General features: G+C 41.3%; 1 protein-coding gene and 2 long non-coding RNA genes across 3 annotated transcripts in view; 2 read left to right on the forward strand and 1 right to left on the reverse strand.

The window, feature by feature from the left end:
* Positions 1 to 15,747, forward strand: part of LOC129835641 (uncharacterized) — a gene marked incomplete at its 5' end in the record, with an annotated part of 390,259 nt that overhangs the window by 72,281 nt on the left and 302,231 nt on the right. The window lies entirely within an intron of this gene.
* On the forward strand, positions 8,248 to 10,194 carry LOC129835741 (uncharacterized). Its single transcript, XR_008756500.1, has 3 exons — positions 8,248 to 8,348; positions 8,467 to 8,592; positions 9,464 to 10,194. It is a non-coding gene; the product is annotated as an uncharacterized LOC129835741 (long non-coding RNA).
* Positions 11,872 to 13,981, reverse strand: LOC129835735 (uncharacterized). The gene is made up of 3 exons (XR_008756494.1): positions 13,805 to 13,981; positions 13,124 to 13,238; positions 11,872 to 12,892 (listed from the first exon to the last, which is right to left on the reverse strand). It is a non-coding gene; the product is annotated as an uncharacterized LOC129835735 (long non-coding RNA).

The raw sequence follows: 15,747 nt of genomic DNA on the forward strand, positions 1-15,747 counted from the left end.
CAATTCGCTGGCCATGGCAGAACACTGACATTCCTGTCTTGCAGGAAGGGTATCACATGAGGGAGCACGATGTCTTCCCTGTAATGCACAGCGTTGAGATTACCTGTAATGACAACAAGCGCAGTCCGATGATGCTGTGACATACGGCCCCAGACCATGACGGACCCTCCACCTCCAAATCAATCCCGCTCCAGAGTACGGACCTCAGTGTAACGCTCATTCCTTCAACGATAAATTTGAATCCGACCATCACCCCTGGTGAGACAAAACCACAACTCATCAGTGAAGAGCACTTTTTGCCAGTCCTGTCTAGTCCAGCGACGGTGGGTTTGTGCCCATAGGCGACGTTGTTGCTGGTGATGTCTGGTGAGGACCTGCCTTACAACAGGCCTACAAGCCCTCAGTCCAGCCTCTCTCAGCCTATTGCGGACAGTCTGAGCACTGATGGAGGGATTGTGCATTCCTGGTGTAATTTATGCAGCAACATACAAAACATTTTTGGACTCACCTTGTTGCGCTGTGCTCACTTGAACAGGAAGGGGGCGCGGCGGTCCTTCGTGGCAAATGTTTGTCATCAGAGTCTGGCATTCTCTGGATTTATGGTGCTTTCAAAACAACTGGGAACTCTGAAAAAAAACAAGGTTGAATCATGATGATGTCATTGATCTTCAGGTCGTAGCTCTAGAAAGAGGCCGAATTTATATTTCTGAATTGGATGACCGTTCAAAATGTATTTTCCCAGTCGGAGCTAGTTTATTCCCGACTTCCCAGTTGTCTTGAACTCACTGAAGTCAAGTTTTCACAGTTCCGAGTTAACAGTTGTTTTGAGCGTGGCACAAATCATGCTTCATTGACAGCATGGCCAATGTTGAATGTTTATCATTTTAAACTTGGAAAAGAGCCCCTTATTCACAGATTTGGGACCACACAGTCACTGATTCCTTTCAAACCACTCATTGTTGAATTTGCGATTTCCAACTTGTTTTGTAATGTTTATGTTCAATGGCCGATGAGCACTGATACGTTGTATCTATAATTTCTCTTCATTATTTCTCTTCATATGAATTCAAAATGATTTGCCAGCATAATGTTGACTTGATTGATGATGACAATTGCTAATGGTGGTGTAGGTTCCTTGTCCCTTGTCATTCTTTGGCTTATTGGTGAAATCAGCAGTCAGACAATATCTTCTTTAAGTAAATCAATCAAACCTTTATTTAATGCAATTGCAGAAAGAAGTTAACAATCGGGAACATAGCACGCATGTTTCCGAGTAAGTTCTGCACCCCACCAAAGGGCACAGCTGATTATATACCTGTGATCACTCCCTAGTGGTAAGATCCCCTACGTCAATGGCTAAATTCCCATACCATCATGGTCACCTAATCATCGCCAGCTTACAATTGGCTCATTCATCCCCCTCCTCTCCCCTGTAACTATTCCCCAGGTCGTTGCTGTAAATGAGAAGGTGTTCTCAGTCAACTTACCTGGTAAAATAACGGTAAAATAAAAAAATACAAAATCAAATGTATGTGTGTAACAATAAGCTGAGGTTACCTTATAAGGCAACTTAGTACAGTAGCTTCTCTGAATTTATTAGCATTGTCCTCTCACAAGATCAAAATATCAAAACCAGACAGTGGTTACTTCTCTTTATCTAGTTTCGGTTTGACTCAGACCTAGCCTGCAAGCACACTCTCGCAACAGCCATAGCTTAACCACAAAGACTAATATAGATAGTTTGTGCAACGTATAGTGGCAGAGTTTTTAGACACATAGCAACAGTATCTATTATAAGGCCTGCAGCAAAACATATGAATCTTAAAGTCCCCTTAATCCATAATGAGGAGGGTCTTTGGGACCCACCCCCTACATTCCCCCCTCTGAGACTAATAAGTCTCACAGGTTCAATCATAATATTCTCCTCTGAAATCAAACAGTTGGCAAATCCCCAGGATCTATTTGATCCCAGCCTGCTAAAGGGAGAAACAACTCCTGAGGTTCCTGCTGCTGGGGTGAGTCTGTCTATATTCCCATTCCTCCTGAGTCCTGGGAAGAACCTCACGAGTTGGATAGACAATGGGATTATGAGAAACCAGTCTCACCAGTCTCACCATCAGCACGATTTGCATCAGCTTCCACCAACACCATCACTCCAGCATGTTCAAGAGCAGTTTCAGTCATTCTCTTACAAATACAAACAGTAGCTAAAATCACCAAACAAGTATAGGAGTAAACAATGAAAACAAAGTTAACATAACTTTCCCCGTTACATTTCCAAATTTAGCATTAAACCAGTCACCAATTTTGTCAAAGACAGATTTTTCAGATTTTGAGAGTTTTACTAAGATCAGCAATCTTATCAACTATCGCAGTCATATTCTCAGAGGAGTCAAGGAGGAGCATAACACAATTGTCAGGATCAACAATACCTAATACATTACAGTGTCCTCCTTCCTTCTCCAAAAGATCATCTAACGGCAACTCATAGCGGCTGACGACTGCTTTCAGATTTTGGACATCTAATGAGAGCTGGCTAAATCCTCGGATTGTTAAATTCATATGGGTCTGTAAAAAATAGGTTAAATTATTTACCCACTTTGCCAGGACAGCCACACCCCAGGAGGGTATGACTGACATACCAAAAATCTCACCTGGGTGTAGGACATGACCATAGGCTTCCTGATTGTCTGGGATGAGTCGTTTTGCACGCTAACAGGACCCCAGAGTTGGTTTGACCTGTCTCATTGAAAAGGTCGGTGACCGGAATTCTTAACATGTACATTTCTGTTCTCCCCAAATAACAACATCCCGCCCATCCAGGAGGTAAAGTGAGGTACCTCTTATCACTGCTACCCACATCATCCAAAAGGTGCTCCCATGCCTTCCTTTATCCTAGAGAGGTTTACACCTGTCACCTGTTGCTGTAAGTCGAACACACTAAAATCCCCATTAGCATAGTTTCTCCTATCACTATACTCTTCTCTCAGTTGACCCATATATACACGACAAGCTCTAGTATCTCCCATGTCTTCCTTCCCATCATTACAAAGACACAAGGGAGGGTTTGACTTCGGGCTTAGGGAGGTCAGTATGGGATTGATGCTCAAGCTCACATTTCCTAACAATTCTATCCATGGGTGCCTGCTGGGATAATTACACCTTACAGAATGGGTAGTTCTTACTGTGAAGACTGACTCACCTCTCCTGGGGTGAGTTCTAGGCCATAAAGGGATCTGCCTGCTTCCTTCCACCACATTAGGTAAGTTTGCTCCCTTCTTGTGACCACCCCAACATACATGTGCCCCATGATCTCTGGCTAACCTCTCAGTTCTTCTCCCAAAGAACAGTCCTGTGGTCTCCCTTCGCCTAGTAGGTTGTTTCTCATTACCTCTCTGCATAAAGTATAAAAAAAACACATTACAACTCTGTCCGTCTCATAGGCTCAATCTGACTCCCGAACAGCTCAGTGGTTGATGTAGGCTTTTTAAATACTAAAATATGGTTTCCTGGCCTCTTAGTCTGATTTCCAATTGTTTTACTATTTGTATACATTTGTTGTTTTCCTCAGATCCAACAGCGGGTCCTGTGGCTGCGCCAACAAGGAGACCCATGGAAAGGATGATGGTGAAAACAAACCACCAGACCCGGTGTAGTCTCTGTTTCCTAGTTATAGAACCTGAGTGTGAGTGTGAAATGATGTCTCCTTCTTCTGCTCGTTGGCTAGAGCCTTCTTCTTCATCTTTCTTTCCGGCCTTTGGGTCTGGGCCCACTGCTTGTGGTCTTCCCCGTTTCTCCTCTGGCCCTCCTCATCGGTTGGCACCATCCTTTTTCCTCCTCTGCGACCTCCAAGCAGGGTGGTTGCCAACCTGGGAGAAGACTGCAATGGGAGAGATGGTGTCATCCGGACCTCTCCGCCACCCGGATTGCACTAGGTGTTGCCGTGGTCACCTGGACTCGTAGTTTCACCCAGTCTCCTACGCTGATGGTCAGAGCATCCATCTGGATCCTCACCTGGGATTGGTTCTGCTGCTTTCCTAGTGTGAGAGTGGAGAAAACAGAAGTTAGTTCCATGTACTCAAGATGGTCACACTGTGTCTCAGTTATGTCTATCTGTCGGTCAGTCATAGGCCCCCAATTAACACCCCCGGGGTTGTCGTGTTAACATCTCGTAAGGTGTACACCCAATATCTTTGTTAAGGCTGCTGCACATTTTCATGAGGACAAGGGGCAATCCTTCTACCCATGTCATTCCTGTGGAATAGCATAGTTTGGCAAGGGAGCCTTTCAGGGTCTGATTAGCCCTCTCAGTAACTCTCGTTACTCCACGGTTGATAGATGGACTCAAACTTCTGGTCAACACCCATAATTTTGGCCATTTGGGTAACCATATCTCCTATGGGATGGGTCCCATTGTCTGCAGACAAAACCTCAGGTACTCCGAACCTGGGTATGATTTCCCTGACTAGTAATTTGGCAACTGTTCGCGCATCACAGCTGGTAGTGTCATGGTTCCACCCACCTGGTGAACCTGTCAATTATCACCAGGCAGTATCTATTTTTTTCCTTTTGCTCTATCATGTCTATGAAATCCATAGCTAGGTGGACAAAAGATCCCATTGGAGTGGGGAACTTCCCTGGTTGCAGTTGAGTTCCCTTGTCTATGTTATATAATAAACATGTCACGCAACAGTAAATTAACATTTTTACTTGCTGATTCAAATTTTGGTTATACCATTGATGTCACGTTCCTGACCTGTTTTCTGTTGTTTGGTATGTGTTTAATTGGTCAGGGCGTGAGTTTGGGTGGGTAGTCTATGTTATGTGTTTTCTATGTTGGGTTAATGGGTTGCCTGGTATGGCTCTCAATTAGAGGCAGGTGGTTTTCATTTCCTCTGATTGAGAGTCATATTAAGGTAGGTTGTTCTCACTGTTTGTTTGTGGGTGATTGTTCCTGTGTCTGTGTAATCCACATGGGACTGTTTCGTTTGTTTGTTCGTTTTAGGTAGTCTGTTCCTGTTCTTGCGTCCTTCGTCTATATGTAAGTTTGTTTGTTTCAGGTCTGTTGCCTTCGTTTATTGTTTTGTAGTTTGTTCTAGTGTTTTGTCAGTGTTTTCGTCTGTTCAATTAAAGTCATTATGTATTCATCACCCGCTGCGCCTTTGTCTGTTAATACATCACCAGACGAACGTTACAATTGAGCCGAAATCTTCTCCTCCTCCTCCATTCTCCTCTCATATCCCCCTTTGGCGAATGGCTCATTCCATGAGCCAATCGGCAAATATTAAATATCGTGGTTGATGGTAAACAGGGCATGCCAGACAAAAGAGTAGCCATAAGCCAGACCTATTAGTAAACCCTCTTGCTCTCCAAATCCCACACCATGACATACAAACCCCAATAGCATATGCTGAGTCTGAATAAACAGTAAGTGTCTTCCCTTCCCCTAAATCACAAGCTGTTTTCAGAGCTAATAATTCTGCTTGTTGTGCTAATAAATGTTCTGGTAGGGGCTGTATAACCTCAATATCACCTTCCACATCTACTACAGCAAATCCTACATATATTTTTATTTATTTTTTTACCTGTACTTTGATCTATATAAGCAGAACCATCAACCAACAGCACCATGTCAGAGTCAAGCAGAGGTTATTTTTTATTTATTTATTTTGTATTTCACATTTATTTAACCAGGTAGGCTAGTTGAGAACAAGTTCTCATTTACAACAACCCCTTGTAGAGTTTTCCGTCTTTGGCTGTTCTTGTTACACCGGATTTTTGTATTTGTATTTATTATGGATCCCCATTAGCTGTTGCCAAGGCAGCATCTACTATTCCTGGGGTCCTGCAAAATTAAGGCAGTTATACAATTTTAAAAATATTACAAAACATTCATAACAGATTTCACAACCCACTAAGTGTGTGATCTCAGGCCCCTACTCCACTACCACATATATACAACACAAAATCCATATAGTGCTTATGTTATCATGCGTGTGTATGCATGTGTCTGTGCCTATGTTTGTGTTGCTTCACAGTCCCGCTGTTCCATAAGGAATATTTTTATCTGTTTTTTAAATCTGATTCTACTGCTTGCATCAGTTACCTGATGTGGAATAGAGTTCCATGTAGTCGTAGCTCTATGTAGAACTGTGCCCGCTCAAAACGCCGGGCGTTTTGGACCAGGAAAGAGACATCTATTTTTGCCACTTTTTGCTGCAGTCAGCACTCAGTGAGTTGGTTACCTCTAGGCTGCTATACATATTTATTTGGTTTGCCAATTTATTGTTTTAATTGAATTTAAGTGGTAATTAAATATAATTCATAAAATGTCTCTAATTGATAAAAGTGATGGAGCGCTAAAACCCTGCACAACATTGTGATTATGGTTCAGATCATCCCATTTCCCCCTTTAGCCAGAGCAGGGGGACACTACAGATGGAGGAGTGAACAGGAAGATCCAGAAGTTCTATAATATCCTCCAATGTTCTTTATGGGCAACTTGTTTTGATATTTTGGGTGTAATACCATTTAGTTTACAGTAACTTAAAGGATTTGGGCATTATTTCTGAAGCATCCTGTCGTAGGCCATACCACTCCCATTGTTTCACTAGCAGCGATGCTAATGATGGCTGTTTGGTGAGTAAATAAAGAAAACTAAGCCATATTTTTTGTCAATATATTCAATACCCCACAATAAGTTTGCTGTAGTTAATTGCATAATTGTTTATTATTATTATTATTGTTATGACTGGAAATGTTTGTACTGATTAAATACTTGTTGATATTTACCAACAAAATCCTTCACCACGCTGTAAACTCTCCATGACCAGGTGTCATTGACCACTGCTGAATGGAACGCCGTCTGGGTCTTAAAGCACGTGGTCAAAACGCAATATTTTTAATGCTGCGTGTGTAAACAGGTGCAGGCACCAAATGAACATGTGCATGCGTTAAATTAACGTCTTCATGCTCTAAATAAACGCCTACATGGGTCAAATAAGCACGTGCAAATGTGCTAAATAAACGCTTACATAAGTCAAATAAGCACGTGCAATTGTGCTAAATAAACGCCTACATAAGTCAAATAAGCACGTGCAAATGTGCTAAATAAACGCCTACAAGTGGTCCTGCACACGTCAAATTAACACCTGCAGCTGCTAAATATACACCTACACAAGCTAACTTAACGCGTTCTTTAATATGCTAAGTTTACCAGCCAATTTCTCTAGCTCCTCCTTTCATTAAATCGGTGTACAGTCAGTTTGATGCAACTCCACAATTGAAGATGGCGAGAAGGAATTTTCATATCCACTGCAAACAGACCCTAAATGGCTACACTCGGCTTCTGCTCTCCAATAATCCTGGACTTGATGCCCTTCAGTCCACGTTAACAAAGTTGATTCTTTTTAGATATTATTATTACTTAATCATAAAGTTGATCTGCTAGCTAACACAGAAGACAGATCTGTGTATTGCAACAGTCGCAGCAGTACTGTAATGGATTGCTTGATGAATGCTGTCTCCAGATATGGCGTTCCCTCCAGAGTTAGAACAGACCATGGAGGAGGAAACAACACCGTCTGCTTGTTGAATGTAATACATATTGAAAATATGATTTCAAAAATAGAACTACATGCATCCTTAAAAGGTCTTCTTGACCTACACATGGATTACATTCTATAGTGAGTGATGCATGCGGCTACATTTTATTTTCTGTAAATCATTTTCAGAATGCAATTACATTATGTTTGACAGCTTTATTGCTTTCTCCATGTTTTTGAAATGTATAAGCCTTTAAATGACCTTTTACAGACCACTTCCTCAAACAAGGCTACACTTGTGGCACCCCATCTTCTGCACCACTTCTTGTGGCCCCCCTCCACCTATACCACTTCCTGTGGCCTCCCCTCCACCATTCCCTGAGGCTTATCGTCCACCTTCACCACACTCTTCTGTTGATGTTGGTGATGACAATGAGTAAGTCATCCCTGTAAATAATTCAATGTCTTGTTATTACAGATGAATTGTGGGAAGTATCTGAGCTTTGTTGTTTTGAATGTCTCTGTTAGTGTTGACCTCCAAACACTGCTGAAGTTAATGAGATGCCAACCAAATTAACGTGATGAGGGACAACGTTTATGATTGTGTAATGAGAGGCTTTAAGAGAGCCCGCTTTAATCCGGAGGCAAGAATAGACATGGTTTTTGGGGATGCTGACGGAAAAGGGGCAGCTGATGAGGATGGTCCCTCAGGAGAATTTCAACGGCTGCTAATGAGGGCCATCCATTCCTCTGCAATATTTGAGGGACCTGATTGGCAAAAATGCCTTTCTTGCAACTCTCAAGGTGAGTTACACTTTTATACCAACAAAGACACATTTGTTTATGGCCATATATATGACTTCAGTAAGACATTGATTTTTGAATGTAATGTGTCCTTTACGGTTTGTCTTCTGTGTGACAGCACTCTATGATGGCGTATACAAGCAGGTGGGCCGCGTGATTGCTGTCTGGTACATGGGGGTGTAAAACCACATTTTTTCAGAGAGGCTATAAAGGCAAGTGTGTGGCCTACAACCTCCTGTGCCAGGTAAGTCACTTTATACTGTGATGGATGTTATGTTACTGTTCATTTGCACTAAGTTTGAAAAAAATTAGGGTTGTAGTTCATGAATACTTTTCCACATGGATTTGGTTTCCTTTTGTTGGCAGTCAATCTTTTTTTAAGGGTAGTGATAATCAGTTTATTGTTTTGCTAATTTGTCCCAAAACACAGTTCCATAAACAATCTAAGATCCAGTTAGCACAAACTGTTGACGAGGCACAGGAAGCGGTCATGTTGGGTCCAGCGCGATACATTCGTACATTGGAGAGGGATGCCCTGGTGGAGTCAGCCACAAAGTTCTACTTAGAAAGCAGGATACGGGATGCTCTTGAGCAGTGAGTTTCCATATATCTAAGGAATATCAAGTTTAGTTAAATTCTTCAGGGCAAAGTCATAGACTTTTTTTACTTTATAGATTCAAAGAGGGTATGGGGTGTCTCGGTCTCCTGCCTTACATGAATAGACACTCAAGCCTCTTCAGAGAGGTTTTCATCTACGCTGAGAAACCTCTTTTGGCCAAAGACATAGCTTCTCTCTTCAAAGCAGAGCACTCCCCGCCTGGCACCAATCAAAGAGCAATAGAGAGAAGAGTCATATGTTTCTGGAGGGACTGGCTGCTGGAGGTGGAAGGTTAGATGCAAAACCATGATCATTGAAGTAACACAGCCCACACCAGTAAAATATCACCTAATCACTCTCACAACTGTGGGACAGCATTTTGTAGCCTTATTCTTCCATGGGCCCCCTAAGAATGTAATAGATCAAATAAATCCCAACCTACTTTCACTTAGAGTATTGTGTTCTCCATTAAGTGTTACTTATGGACTTTAATGTCCCCCCCTTTTCTTTTTTTCAGGGGGGAAACACATACCCTTTAACCATGAAGGTTTTCATTTTCACTTCGTGGGCTTCAGCATTACTAGGCTGGGATTTCCAGTGGAGCCACAACTACAGTTCTCTCTGCTACCGCACGGCAAGCACTACAGGAGCGCCAAGTCTATGTCCAAGAGGCTTCTAAACAGATTCTACCCCCAAGCTATAAGACTACTGAACATCTAATCAAATGGCTACCTAGACTCTTTGCTGTTACTCTATCTATGCATAGTCACTTTAATAGCTCTACCTACATGTATATATTAACTCGACTAACCGGTATCCCCTGAATATAGCCTCACTATTGTTATTTTACTGATGCTCTTCAATTATTTGCTTTTCTTTTTTTGTATTTAAAAAAAACTGTATTGTTGGTTAAGGGCTTGTAAGTAAGCATTTCACTGTAATGTCTACACCTGTTGTATTTGGCGCATGTGACAAATACGATTTGATTGAAAGAGAATTCATTTAAGGGGAATTATCCTAAATGTTTATTGCATGACTACCTAGTAAGTTCGGAATACCCGCAGCCAATGTTAATCGGTGATGTGTTCCAAAATAAATGATATTATGAAAGTTGGACAGGATTGTCCATGAGCAGAAAACAGTTGTGTAGTGAAAGTTTTCAAAAACATTACAACCAACCAGAATCAAATTGGACACAGTAATACATAATGCAGCTTTAATATTTAAATATTTGTTAGAGTGGGTAAACTGAGCATTATGCAAAGTAGGTTAAAACCTGTCTAGGATCAGCGTGGCGCTAGCGGCACACCCCCCCCCCCCCCCCCCACTGAAAAACCAGTGCCGCGAAATTCAAAAAAAATATTTTTTTTAAATATTTAACTTTCACACATTAAAGTCCAATACAGCTAATGAAAGACACAGATCTTGTGAATCCAGTCAACATGTCCGATTTTTAAAATGTTTTACAGGGAAGACACAATATGTAAAGATGTACATCTATTACCTAAAAACACATTAGCATAATCCACCATCTTTTATTTGTCCACCAATACCAGTAGCCATCACCAATTCGGCTAAACTAAGATATTTATAGCCCCTAACCAACAAAAAAACTCATTAGATGACAGTCTGATAACATATTTATGGTATGGGATAGGTTTTGTTAGAAAAAAGTGCATATTTCAGGTAGATGGCATAGGTTACAATTGCACCCATCGTCACAAATGGAATAGAAAAACTACTTAGAGTAACGTGTTTACCTACTTACTAATCATCAAACATTTCGTAAAAATACACAGCATACACGAATCGAAAGACACAGATCCTGTGAATACAGACAATATTTCAGATTTTCTAAGTGTCTTACAGCGAAAACACAATAAATCGTTATATTAGCATAGCACATAGCACATAGCAGCCCAGCATTGATTCTAGCCAAAGTGAGCGATAAAAGTCAACATCGCCAAAAGATATAAATTTTTTCACTAACCTTCTCAGAATTCTTCCGATGACACTCCTGTAACATCATATTACACATTCCATATAGAGTTTGATCGCAAATGTTTATATTTAGCCACCAAAATCATGGTTAGACAATGTGAAATGTAGACAAGCTGGTCAGAAAAAGTCCTTGCGCCACTTAGACAGTGATCTACTCTTATACATAAATACTCATAAACGTGACTAAAAAATATAGGGTGGACAGGGATTGATAGACAATTTAATTCTTAATACAATTGCGGAATAACATTTTTTAATTTATCCTTACTTTTCAATACAGTTTGCGCCTAGCGAAGCTACGTCATAAAACATGGCGTCCTAAGCCACTAAAATGTTTCGACAGAAACACGATTTATCATAATAAAAATGTCCTACCTTGAGCTGTTCTTCCATCAGTATCTTGGGCAAAGGATCCTTTCTTGAGAGCAATCGTCTTTTGGTGGAAAGCTGTCCTCTTGCCATGTGGAAATGCCTACTGCGTTCGGGATGAACTGAAAAGCGTGCCCAACTATTCACATCGTTGCAAAAATAAATGTCCCAAAATCGCACTAAACGGATATAAATTGCTATAAAACGCTTTAAATTAACTACCTTATGATGTTTTTAACTCCCATAACGAGTAGAAACATGACCCGAGTAATATTACCCCCTTCACTAATGCTTGGAACAGGAGCGGGCCGGTGTCCTCTAGGCGCATGACGCAGCTCCAAAAGAATGACTAGCTTCAGGGTTTTTTCATTTGTAGGGCCTGTGAACGCGCAATCGACCCCATTGGAATCGTCATCACGTAAAGGCATCCAGGGGAAGACGTAAGAAGTGTCCGTATAGTCATAGCAATATCAGTGCCGTTTTAACTGACTTCAGAACAGTGGCCAACATTTCTGAAATCTGAATCCATGTCAGGGAAATTGCTGTAGAATGGGCTCTGTTCCACTTAGAGACAAAATTTCAACTCCTATAGAAACTATAGACTGTTTTCTATCCAATAATAATAATAATATGCATATTGTACGATCAAGGATTTTGTGGGAAGCCGTTTCAAAAATTACCCAATTAGCATAAATAGTCTAAACAGCGCCCCCATCCCCAACAGGTTTTAAGTCATGTATGTCAAGGGACTATGTTACAATATGTGCAATGTCACCATAAATAAAACTTACAGTAAATATGGACATTTCATTGACATGTTATGGCAGTAAAAACAGACACCGTAGTTGGTACATAGGTCGTGGTGCAGCAAGTTTGAGGGTAGTGGAGAAGCACAAGTGGCACTGTTTGAGTGAAGTGACTGAGGGCAGAAAAGGATATCAGGGTGCCCAGGAACATGAAGCAGCTGATCATCTCCATGTCAATGTACACTAGATGGGAGAACGGTCAAGTATCACCATCTACTTTGTTTTGCTTACGCTAAGACTGTTGTCCTATCACCATTATGTCAGGGCCCAGAGCTCCTTCATGTACTCATGATCACTGGTGATCAGGTGTACCATGGTAGTGTCGGGTCCATTCTGGGGATACATATTCTTGTGATAATGTAAAAAATGTAATTTGTTATTACAGGATTTACACCCAGAGTCGGCTAACCAGTTTGTGGGTCAGGATGGCGTTGAAAGCAGAGCTATAAAAGAAAATGCACTCTGATGTTTGTAAAAATGTATAATTGACATTTGTTGGGACAAAAGGCAAACTGGAGTTGGTCCAGTGAAATGTTTGCTACTATGTGCTGCACGATATCTATTGTTCCAGTTTTTAAAATCGTTATCGACTGGGCTGCAGTGGATATGGTAAGAAGCTTCGATATCATGGGGACCTAACTTCTAACGTCCTTTTCTGGTACACCCACACAGACACTGCAGTCAAAAATGCCAACCAGCAGCTCTCCATCCTACAGTGGCTGAAGACATTTGGCCTGACGTCAAACATTAAGAGTGTCAGATTGAAGTGTCTGTAAAAAATGTAAACAGAACCATAAGAGCAGATTAACTTTTTTGTTGTCTTCACTGGCACAGTTTTAAAATGTCTAATTGTAGTCACTTTCAATTGATTAATTGAGTACAAGAACCATAGATTGTTTGCAGTTCATAACATTAACACAACTGACAAACGTTGCTTGACTGTAAATTGGAATACATGTCTTAATAACATTGGATATTTGATTGGGCTTAATGTTGCATACCTTGTCATGTTGTGCATGCCAACCAAGTGAGAATCACCAGAATTAATTGATACTTGATGAATCAGGTCTTCTCTGCTGCTTTCAGCCTCTCCCTTGCCCTCTTCATGGTTCCCTTCTGCAAGACACAATTGTGTGAAAATAAAGCGGATGGAATGGTAACCCTATTCCTTTGAAGCAGTACTGGGTATATGCCTGAAGTTATTTTACCCTAATAAGCTTCGATGGAATATATTCAAAAAGTGAACATGCACATTAAAGTCTACTCTGTTCGAAAGCTGACATGTAACGTTAGATGTTAGCAAAGGTTTTACAAGGTTGTCACTAGACACATTTGCTTTATGTGAGCTTTTCTGTGTCTTCATGTTAATCGCGTGCTAGCGCGGCTAACACTAGCATTTAAATGAAAGCCAGTCAGGCTGAAGAAGTTGCCTACCTTAAGTTATTTTGCTTAAATACAAGGCTTTGGGCTAAAAGCGTAACTCAAAAACATGTCCTGCGTCAGTACTAGCCGATAAGTAACATTTAGGTAACTTGTCTTCCTTAAGTCAATGATAAAGCAAAATAAAGACAATAGTCCAAAAATCGAGAACTAACAGGATTTTGAGATTCTCCGTTGTCTAATCTATGTATGCCTGGCCCTGCATTCAAGCAACAATCTTGCTAGTATGTAAGTTAATTTACCTTGATAGTATTAACACAGTCCAATGTGTTTCCGTGGCTGTTATAGTTTACATGTTTTTTCAGCAGGGCTTTTAATAAAACACAAGACGGTGCCGTTCACTGCGGCTTGCAGTATGTCCGGGCAAAGTTTGCCCGTCGTTCCATACTGCTGTACACTGACCCATCTCTGAGTGTTGTTCCTGTAATTCAGCTGTAGGGGGCAGTGTGTTCATGTTTTATTGTCTATGATCGTATGCTATCCATTTGGTTTTTGTATGCTGTTCTTTGTATACCATTTTAATATTTGAGAATTAACCAATGATATTAGGCCACTCTTGGCCATGATTACAGACACCTGTGTGTCTTTTGACACTATATAAACGAGTCACCCCGCAGTGTTTGTGATTATACCCTGATGGAGACAGCTTGTCTGTCGAAACGTTGGATATAACATTTTTGCATCTGAGCTCCTAGAGTGTGCGGCTCTCCTTTATTTTAAAGTTTTTTACTCCGCTAGCCAGCACCTCGCCTAAATAGGTGTGCATTTCTTTTTCTTCTAGGCTGTTCTGTTACCCAGTAAACAGCACCCTACCGACAAAAAAAGTTCTAAAACGATGCCGAATGATCATTCTTCTCCTGACACTGGTCATAGACCCAAACAAGATTACTTTGAATATAGCCAAAGGGAGCGTGATAAGATCATTGTTTCGGAGTCCCTTTTTGACATGCCGGGAGGTAATTCTGACCTCTCGCAAGAACTGTTACATTTATCTAAGCACCAGACGAGACTGCATCTACATATAGTCACTCTTAGTGATTATGTGCGTCAAGGCATTATTCCACGGGGACTGAGGTGGCAAAAAGAACCATCATTGGGACAGCGCACAGATGATTTCTGTAAGAGCTGGTGTGCCATCCTGGACAAATGCTCTATTGATTTAATGACATTAATTGTTGACCAGTTGAAAAGGGATTTTAGTGAAATGGATAACACGATTAAAGACAAACGCACAGTTCTACAAATAGCTGTTAACGATGATGGCATATTCAATGAACTGATGGAAACTAACCAAGCTCTCCAGGACAAGTTGTCTACAGAAATAAAGGAACTTAAAATCAAGAAATTCAACCAAGAAACAAAAGACTGGAGAAACCCTGACAAGGGAGGTCCTGCTCCTCCTCTCCATGGCAGGCGCAGGAGGGATGCCGCTTACTTCGATCCACCTCCGTCTGATCAACACTCTACAACCAGCGCCTCATCGGCTTCCAGTGGTAGTTTTTTATTCAACGAGAGACTGGAAGGGCGGAGGTGGCCGCAGGCACGCGCATCGACGAGATGCCTTACCCGACCGGGTAAGAAGAAACGACTATCAGAGGCAGAGGAGACCGTTCACACGGTCCCATTACAAAGGAGGGGAGCTGTTCTGTGAGTGGTCTAATAAAAAGTCAACAAAAGTCGATAGAGGGGCCGTTACTGCATCAATGCCCGCTACAATAGGGCGCCCTGGAGGTTTTGTAACATTCTTGTGTAATTTCGGCAAAGTATAGAAAGGGGCAATTTTAGGGTGTTGAATAACCAATAAAGAACATGACTTTTTGGCTATCTGACCAGAACTTAAATACCCATCTAGGACAGTAAAGATAGTATTCTGAAATTGGCAAGTAGGGTCACTTCTGAGTTTCTTGAAAATGGTGTTGTCAAACAGCTGTCTATGACACTCATTTACATAAGCTGTCCTATCCATGCGTACAACCGACCCACCCTTGTCAGGAGGACAAATAAGGACTGAGGTATCGGATTGTAAATCAAGCAAAGCTTGTTTTTCATCCTTAGGTAAATTATGGAAAGATTTGGGATCCTGTTTGTTCTTAAGGAGATGAGCAACATCTTTTTCAACAAGTCTACAATATGTCTCGATAGAGTGATTGCGATTGGCTGGAGGTATAAAATAACTCTTGCTTCT

The sequence above is a fragment of the Salvelinus fontinalis genome, chromosome 36, assembly GCF_029448725.1.
Source record: "Salvelinus fontinalis isolate EN_2023a chromosome 36, ASM2944872v1, whole genome shotgun sequence".
NCBI classification, from domain to species: domain Eukaryota; kingdom Metazoa; phylum Chordata; class Actinopteri; order Salmoniformes; family Salmonidae; genus Salvelinus; species Salvelinus fontinalis.